The sequence below is a fragment of the Bubalus kerabau genome, chromosome 1 (genome assembly GCF_029407905.1).
Source record: "Bubalus kerabau isolate K-KA32 ecotype Philippines breed swamp buffalo chromosome 1, PCC_UOA_SB_1v2, whole genome shotgun sequence".
In the NCBI taxonomy this organism is placed as follows: Eukaryota; Metazoa; Chordata; class Mammalia; order Artiodactyla; family Bovidae; genus Bubalus; species Bubalus kerabau.
The window spans coordinates 10,487,703-10,492,900 of NC_073624.1; the positions used below are offsets into that span (position 1 = coordinate 10,487,703).

General features: G+C 51.3%; 1 long non-coding RNA gene across 1 annotated transcript; it reads right to left on the reverse strand.

The window, feature by feature from the left end:
- Window positions 1–1,274: 1,274 nt before the first annotated feature.
- Window positions 1,275–2,970, reverse strand: LOC129643066 (uncharacterized). Its single transcript, XR_008710053.1, has 3 exons — window positions 2,874–2,970; window positions 2,251–2,380; window positions 1,275–1,327 (listed from the first exon to the last, which is right to left on the reverse strand). It is a non-coding gene; the product is annotated as an uncharacterized LOC129643066 (long non-coding RNA).
- Between the last annotated feature and the right edge of the window lie 2,228 nt (window positions 2,971–5,198).

Genomic DNA, 5,198 nt, shown 5'->3' on the forward strand with positions numbered 1-5,198 from the left:
AGGACTGGAACTCTGGTCTGCCGGCTCCAAAGCTGAATAGCAATTCCCGTATAATGACCACTTCTCAGAGCCTAACGCTTGCATGGAGACGGCCACCAGGCTCAAGAGGGGCACTGGGAATGGCACAGTCATTAGGAGGTCAGCGTCAAGCACTCTTGAAGAGTCACAGTCCCATGCTTCTTATAGCCCCAGCTTCACACAGACCAGGGCTGAGCCTAGAACTTCATCCATCACAAAGTGAGAAAATGTCTCCCCTTTCACTCCTCCAGTACCTTCAAGGAGCAAGCCCTCAGTGGGTATGGGGTATCTATAATGCCTAACACCTACCAGTCTCCCTTTTAACAGACAGACAGCAGGACCCAGGCTCAGAACCTCTTTTTTAAAAAAAATTTTGGTCACCCTACTTGGCATGTGGGATCTTAGTTCTCCGACCAGAGATCAAACCAGGACCCTCTGCAGTGGAAGCACAGAGTCTTAACCACAAGACTGCTGGGGAAGTCCCAAGCTCAGAGCCTTTAGCCTATAACAATACTTCCTGGTTAGAATTTAATGACATTTCTGACTTTCTTTTTCCTTTTCCTTTCTTTCCTTTTAACCTTCTATATGAAGGACATGATCCTAGTTTTCTATTTGTGGTGGTGATGTAAACTTTTGTTTTAGTATAAGTTTAAAAAAGGGCATGGATTTAAAGACTAATACAGCAAGTAATGGGCTTCCCGGGTAGCGTTAGTGGTAAAGAACACGCCTGCCAACGCAGGAGACATAAAAGACGCAGACTCAATTCCTGGGTCAGGAAGATCCCCTAGAGGAGAGCATGGCAACCCACTCCAGTATCCTTGCCTGGAAAATCCCCATGCACAGGAGAGCCTGGCGAGCTATAGTCCACAGAGTCGCAAAGAGTCAGACATAACTGAAGCGACAACACAGCAAGAAATAGGTTATATGATGCTTGGCAAAAAATGATAAGAGCAGGAGGAGAATGACTGGCATTTGGGAAACATGAACGTGGTTCTACCACCTCACTGTACAGACTGGGGAAACTGAGGTTCTGACCACAAGGAAGGTCAGTGTCTGGGCTCAGCTGCAAGTTAGTGGCCCAGCCAAGCACCCACATCATAGACTCCCTTGTCCCAAATCACCCCAACCACTCCAGGAAGCCTACCCACCTGGTCCCTTGCTCTGTGGGCCTCCTCAGGGTGGCAGCAGTCCTGACAGCAGCTCTGGGCCAGCACATCAGCTTCAAAGCGTTCACAGGGGGCATTTCCAGCCACCCCCTCCATATCAGTTGCGTCAGGCCAAGGCAGCTCCTTCAGTCCGATGGTGGGGCCTGGGAAGAATGACAGGGGGAGGCAAAGACCAGCTGACCTGAACTCCAGCCCGGTTTAATCCCAGACAGCCAAGGACCAAGGAAATGAGGTTATCCATCAATTCTTTCATCTGTTCGTTTATTCACTCAACAAACACTCATTAAGCACCTCCTAAGCACCAGGCACTCTGCCAAGCATTTGACATGTGATTTCTACTTATTACTTCAGTGTTCCTCGAAGTGTATTTTGAGCACCCTGCGTTAGACTCAGCTGAGCTGCTTATAAAATGCATATTCCCAGTTCCTTCCATCTCTGGAGATAAGACACTTACACAAGGCATTTATACAATGCATTTTATACAAGTCTCCTAGGTGATTCCAATGCACCCCAAAGTTTCAGTGCCCTTGACTTACAGTTAACATGCATTGTAGATAAAATGAATGCCAATTTCAGATGAGGCAGCTAAGTCTCACAGAGATTCCATAACTCACTTAAAGTCCCAGTGGCTGAACTGGATTCAAACCCAGGCTGTGTCTCCCTGCACTCTCAGAGGTGGGCATGAGGGATACTGGATCACACTGTCCACTCACACAGATCCCCTGGGAAACCCTGGGAAGAGAGGCAAGTGGCCAGCCAGGTATTTTCAGAGTTGAGGACAAAATCATGGATGAAAATGAACAACATAAGGTCACACAGCAAGTCTGGCAGAGCTCAACCAAAGAGAAACCCTGGAGTTGTGAGGAGCACCGGGCTTTCCCCGTTGGGCTCCACTGAGGGCTCCAACCCCATGCCCTGGGGGTGGGGGGGGTGGGCAGGGGAGCCCCACTAGAAGAGTGTGACTTGAAGATGCTTTTCTCACCCCCATCAAGGGGGGTGGAGTGAGAGTAATCCATATCCCCAAGCACACATGCACTTTACCTGCCCCCTGGTCAGCAACTCATACCTGTCAAGTTTCCTCCAAAGTGTCCCAGGGGATCTGGCCTTAGTTGCCAATCTCAGCGGAGACCTGGGGGATTTCACATCCTCCCCTGGGGCAACCAGGGAGAAGATTCCTGGCTCCTTGACCATCAGACCTGGGGAAGTAGATGGGCACTGAGGGGGCTAGGGGGCACCCACTGGCCCTTCGGTAGCCCCGGGGTCTCTAATCCACCCAGGGCCGTCATCTCTCCTTGTCCTTCCCTGCTCCCAGTGGTGGGGGGTGGGGGGAACGCATCGGTCTTGCCCAGTCTGGGCGGTTCCTTCCTGATCCCGCCACATAAAGGAGCCTCAGACGAGAACGCTGCTTATTTCCCTGCGGGCGAGTGTGGGGTGCTCAACTACACGTGCCCTTCACCGATCCTGCTTCCTCCTCCCACCCCCAACCAATTAAGAACCCTTCTCTAAGATGCAGTTTAGGTGTGGATACAATGAGAAACCTTCAGCGGACATGCATGCCCCACCCGGAGAATGGATCCCTGGACCTCTCTCCATCCAGATAGTCAGACAGTCCCTCCCCGTGTCCCTCACTCCTCTACCTTTCCTCACTAGCCTCCCCTCCCTTCTCACCTTTCCGCTCGCGGTACTAACCTCGGCTCGGGTTTCCACACACAGTGGGTGCCGGGGTGGGGTGCCAAGGGTCACAGCCTCTCTATTTTAACAATGAATCAGAACGTTGCCCGGGAGGTGGGCGAAGACCACGCCTCTGCCGCTCTCGCATAGGTTCTCCCTAGGTGCTTCATTTACATGAAGGGTGAGGGATTGGACAACCCGAGGGCAAGGGGCGGGGAGAAGGCGGGGCGGAGGCGGGCGGAGCCCAGATATCTCCGAGTGCGGGACCCGCCGCACGTTTAGCCCGAACAGCCGCGTCAAGGTTCCCAGGAGGCTTTCGGGGCGGCTGGCACTGGCGAGTCTGGATCTTTCTAATCTCTTTCCCTTCGGTTCATTCCCGCCGCAGTTCCCTAGTCTGGCTTTAGCCCATACCTTGGGCTAGAGACTTAATCTCTCTGTGCCTCAATTTTCTAATCTATAAAATGGAAGTAGTAACTGTTGAGGACAAAATGAAAAGCCCAGGAGTTTTCAACTATTTGCACATTCATTTGCACACTTCCATTGATGTGGCGCTCACTCATAAAATGCCCAGCTTCTCCTTTTTAAAAAATATGCCTTCTTTTTTAAGCTGACACCCTGTACTGTGTGCCAGCTCCTGTTCCAAAATCTTTACATCTGTGAGGATGTAGTAACCTGAAGGATTCAGTACCAAGGTCCTCATTTCACAGCAACTAGGATCAGAGAAATTAACTATCTCATCAGCGTCACCCAGCTAGTAAGTGGCAGAGCCAAGACTAAAATCCTGGTGTGTCTGGACTCTGCTGGTCACTACAGAGCATCTTCAGTCATTAATTCTTTCAGACACTTACAGGTACCTGGTACATGCCAGGCCTGTGCTGGGCACCTGGGAAATGGTAATGTGAACAAAGTGTGGCTCCTTCTGAAAGGGCACACCCACTGTCTAGTGGGAGAGACGGACCTCTGGACAGGTCATCTTGGCTCAGGATGGAGTGAGTGGAAAGCACATCTCATAACAAGGATAATGATCTTTCTGCTCAGCCCCAATTACTGTAAGCAAAACAGGGAGTAGTCGGCCTTTAGCACTTCTTGGCTGTGTGACCTTGAGACAGTTACTTGATCTCTCTGAGCTGGGGGTGAGGTGGGTGCTTGGTTTGAGTTTGAAGCTCAGGTATGGCCCTCTACCCACCATCAAGCAGTAAAATCAGGAGCCAACTCAGGGCGGCACTACAGACACTTCAATTCGTTCAATACTTACGGAGCCCCTGCGCCGTCAGTTGTATATGCTGAGGACTCATCAGTGCACGAAAGAGCAAATCTCCTGTTCTCAGGGCACTTACATTCTAGTGGAGACAAACAGATCTCAAACAAGATAAATAAGCAGTACATGGAGTGTACTGGCTGGTGGTAGTGCTAAGGAGAAAAATGAAGCTGGGGTGGGGGTGGGGTTGGAAGTGGCTGGTGTGGGGAGGGAGTTGCTTCTTTTTTTGAGGAAGGACTTTTATTTTTATCCTTTTTTTTTAAACTGGAGGATAATTGCTTTATAGTGTTGTATTGGTTTCTGCCATACATCATGAATCAGCCATAGATATACACATCTCCTCCCTCTTGAACTTCCCTCCCACCCAGGGCATCACTTCTTAGATAAGGTGGTTGTGGAAGGCCGCTCTGAGATGGTGACCTTTTAGGTAAGACCTGGAGAAGACAAGGCAGAGTGAGCCTGCAGGTCCCAGGGAAGAGTGTTTCAGGCTGCAGGGTCAGAAGCAGCGAGGCTGGAATGGAAAGAATAAGGGGGTGAGGGGAAGAATCAGGGGGCAGGGTTGGTGGGCTGTTCTGAGGGGCTCTCTGTATCTCTGGAGCCTGCCTGGTTGTACTTCTCTAAGGCAGGGGAAACCGTGGGGGGTCGGGCAGCAGTCAGGGTCCTGAAGGAGGCAGGAGGAGGGGGCTGGGGAGCCAAGGGTGTGTCGGGAGGAGTGAAGGGGGCTGTTTGAGGAAGCCCCTTCCTGTAGGGGACTGTGGTAGTTTCAGCCCTGATATGGGAAGGCCAGCTACAGCCCCATTATATAGACGGGAAACTCAGACTCAGCTCCTCGATGACAGTGCCTGGTCTGAAAGCATACTCTGAGTTCTGCGGGGTAGCTCAGGGCATGATGGTGGCAGCCAGGCAGCATCACCTCTTGTCACCATTTCGCCCCAGTCTCCCATTCCTCTTTCAGATCCCTAAACAGTCTGTGCCTGCTCGCCTCCACCCCTCTGTTCACACCATTCCCCTGGGCCCAGATAACCTCTTCAGAGATCTGGGGAAGCAGAACAATAAGTGACAGTTCTAATCCCCTCTATCGCTCT